Source organism: Triturus cristatus, chromosome 4_1, assembly GCF_964204655.1.
Source record: "Triturus cristatus chromosome 4_1, aTriCri1.1, whole genome shotgun sequence".
NCBI lineage: Eukaryota > Metazoa > Chordata > Amphibia > Caudata > Salamandridae > Triturus > Triturus cristatus.
Genome location: NC_140585.1, coordinates 133,015,505 through 133,019,358, shown reverse-complemented (window position 1 = coordinate 133,019,358; position 3,854 = coordinate 133,015,505). Strand labels below are relative to the sequence as shown.

At 41.6% G+C, this 3,854-nt stretch overlaps 1 non-coding gene across 1 annotated transcript; it reads left to right on the top strand.

Moving 5' to 3' along the window:
* Positions 1-1,181: 1,181 nt before the first annotated feature.
* Positions 1,182-1,254, top strand: TRNAR-UCG (transfer RNA arginine (anticodon UCG)). Its single transcript has one exon. It is a non-coding gene; the product is annotated as a tRNA-Arg (tRNA).
* Positions 1,255-3,854: the final 2,600 nt, after the last annotated feature.

The following is a 3,854-nucleotide window of genomic DNA, read 5'->3' as shown; positions in this document are numbered from 1 at the left end:
TTTCGGGCCTAAACATGGCCTAAGTGCGCAGCCTATGTGAGGGCAACCACAAAATGCTTACCGTTCTAAAATGGAACCCGAGGGTTCAATATGTAGTATCGTATACACAGTGAATTCATCGGTGAAACATGACGAAAACACTCATACATACCTTCATTAGTCATTTGCTGTTCGCTGATACCAAAATCGGCATGGTAAGACCATGCTACCAACATGGTTCCGAAATTTACAGTACCACAAGAAGTGTGGAGTCGAAAGTGGTTCTCCAATTTCTCTCAACTTGCTAGAATTGCAAAGTCTCCATTATAGCATAGAACAGAGAGTTAAAGTCGGGGATAGAAGAGGATGAAAATGGGAAGGTTACTTATAGAGAGAAATGAGAAATGCCCTGTGTGCAGACACCGGTGTCTGACCATACAATACATTTAAATAATGCCTCTAGAAAGGAGCTAGGCATGTGTGCCTCAGTGGCCTAATGGATAAGGCACTGGCTTCCTAAGCCAGGGATTGTGGGTTCGAGTCTCATCTGAGGTGAAAACTAATATCCTCCTTATTTCTTTTCCATAAAAATAGGTAGATTTATTACAGGCTTCCTCTCAAAAGCTTACGAGGGATTAGGAACTTTGAAACGGTCCCATTTTACTTCTGTACACTTCACAGTCATGTTGGTGTTCTGAAACTGCAAAGTAGATATTTAAATGCCTATCTTTGTGAGAGGCATTTTCGACCGGCCAGAACATATTCCTTTGGAAAAAATGATATGAATTGGATTGGTGTGAATCTTGTTTCTAGAGGTGGTGACAGGCTTTCAGCTACTTGAATAGGTCAAGCCAGGATTCCTAAAACTTATACAACCTATGTGAGTGTGAAAAATAAGCATATGCAGGAAGGAGCAGTTTGTACTACTTTCAAAACAGTTTCACTCCACGTCTGGAAACGTCCAGAGCTATGTAGAGCATAAAATTGAGCTGTAAACTCATGAGGAAAGAAGTTTGTATGCAAAAAGGAAAACAAAAGCTTATCGTACTCATAAAATTCTCAATATATAGATTCCAAAAAAGTGCTTCCAGTGAAAAGAGCTGAAAGAACACTATGGGATGTAAACCTGAATACCTTTCAATAATATGTTCTCCATCCATGCATACCACCTACATGCTAAAAATCATCTCAGGTGAACAGATGACTGCGTGGCCTAATGGATAAGGCGTCTGACTTCGGATCAGAAGATTGAGGGTTCAAGTCCCTTCGTGGTCGTTTTTGGCCAATGGTCACACAATCTGCTTTACATTCAGAGTGGAAAAAGTATTTTCCAATACTCTTGTAGTCCTCACTTTCTCAATACTAATCATTAATAAAGTGGAGTACGTACTGCAAACTCATTCAGGTTGCATCTTCAGTCTAACTACTTGTGCATTTTAGTGGCATTAAAAAGTGCTTCCATGCCGACGCACTGAATATGTAAGAGGTTTGCAGAATTTTGACGTGACAGAATGCGTTTTTAGCTTAAGAGTGTGTAGAAGAACTGCAAGGTGTGTGCCTATGTGTGCATAGAGTGCTACATGTGTAAAATCTGTATGATTTGGGCAGTTAAAGTGCTGATTTTGCCTCCGAGTAAGAAAAGTACTACACAAAATGTATAAAGGATCGGCACATTGGCTGCCTTTGCTCATGCCCCCATTGCCTACTTTGTAGTGCAATGGTTAAGTTGCAGAGTGTGGTTGAACTTGGTTAGGAGACTTGGTGCCTCTTTCCGTGTCCTACTGATGATAAGGATGGCTTGATACCATTTTCTAAGCCCAGTATATTGAGAAAAGAAGTAAGTGAAGAAGAAGTGTGGAGTCGAAAGTGGTTCTCCAATTTCTCTCCACTTGCTAAAATTGCAAAGTCTCCATTATAGCATAGAAGAGAGCGTGAAAGTCGGGGATGGAAGAGGATGAAAATGGGAAGTTTACTTATAGAGAGAAGTGAGAAATGCCCTGTGTGCAGACACCGGTGTCTGACCATAGAATACATTTAAATAATGCCTCTAGAAAAGAGCTATGCATGTGTGCCTCAGTGGCCTAATGGATAAGGCACTGGCCTCCTAAGCCAGGGATTGTGGGTCCAAGTCCCATCTGAGGTGCAAACGAATATCCTCCCTCTTTCTTTTCCATACAAATAGGTAGATTTATTACAGGCTTCCTCTCAGAAGCTTATGAGGGATTAGGTACTTTGAACCGGTCCCATTTTACTTCTGTACACTTCACAGTCATGTTGGTGTCCTGAAACTGCTAAGTAGATTTTTAAATGCCTATCTTTGTGAGATGCATTTTCGACCGGCAAGAACATATTCCTTTGGAAAAAATTATTTGAATTGGATTGGTGTGAATCTTGTTTCTAGAGGTGGTGACAGGCTTTCAGCTACTTGAATAGGTCAAGCCAGGATTCCTAAAACTTATACAACCTATGTGAGTGTGAAAAATTAGCATATGCAGGAAGGAGCAGTTTGTACTACTTTCAAAACTGTTTCACTCCACGTCTGGAAACGTCCAGAGCTATGTAGAGCATAAAATTGAGCTGTAAACTCATGAGGAAAGAGGTTTGTATGCAAAAAGGAAAACAAAAGCTTATCGTACTCATAAAATTCTCAATATATAGATTCCAAAAAAGTGCTTCCAGCGAAAAGAGCTGAAAGAACACTATGGGATGTAAACCTGAATAACTTTCAATAATATGTTCTCCATCCATGCATACCACCTACATGATAAAAATCATCTCAGGTGAATGGATGACCGCGTGGCCTAATGGATAATGAAGTACTGGGAATTTAAAGCTCAGCGGTGCAGGGGAACACACCCTAAGACTTCGGGTTCTTCCTGTTTCAGACCTACAGAAACACAGAGTCTTCTGGGTGAAGTCAAAGATCAGTTTATTGGCTGCAGACCAATTACAGGTATCCTAGAAGTACAACAGCGTGTATGTTCTCAGGAGACTGCTTAAAGTTACAGAAACGAGCTTCTCCTTAAATACAAAATATCATGCTTCAGTCACACATTCCTTGTTTTATGGCATGGTCATTCATATGTATACATTACAAACGAAAAGGCAGAGTCATGATGACCATCCCACATTCCAGTTAAGCCAGCCCACAATTATTTACCCCGCGAGGCTCAGATCCCACATACGATATCAATAGGCCCCAATAAACACGGGCATCTCCTGTTTGGAAAACAAGTCATAAAGCAGGAAGAGTCAGGTGTGAAAGAGATTAGCCGGAGGCTCGTGTAGGATGAAAAGGCTTTATGGTGTGTCAAACCCTGATGGGCAACCATGTATATGCTCAGTCATTGCAGACAAAATATGTACCCTTGGCAGCCAAAAATGCAGGGGAAAACTGTGATGGGAAAGTGTACGTTTCAGTACAGTCACTGTTCCCCAGTTGAGCTCTTGGATTCTGACCATTACCTTGTAAACAGAACCGACCTATGTGGGGTACGACCCAGATTGGGGATGACATTTTCCGCTGTCTTTCACCCAGACTAATACTATACCCTGTCGCGTTCCACCCTACATAAGCTCTCAATTCATCCTTGGGAATAGATGAGTATGCGTCGATATCTCTGCTCATATCGGCAACTCCTTTCATTAAGGCTTTATTATTTGTGCTAGGTCTGATGGAACGCGGTTGTCGCGGGGAGTAGGTATCTAGAGCAAAGAGAAACATGGTCTGGAATGCCCATGACGATCCATTGTAACTAAACGGCAGCACTAGATAAGGAATACCCTTATTAATGGTATGTGGCATTAAACCACACACCCAGCAATTGGTTGCATTCATGACTAGTTGGTGCTGGTGCAGGAGCTGAATAAACGAG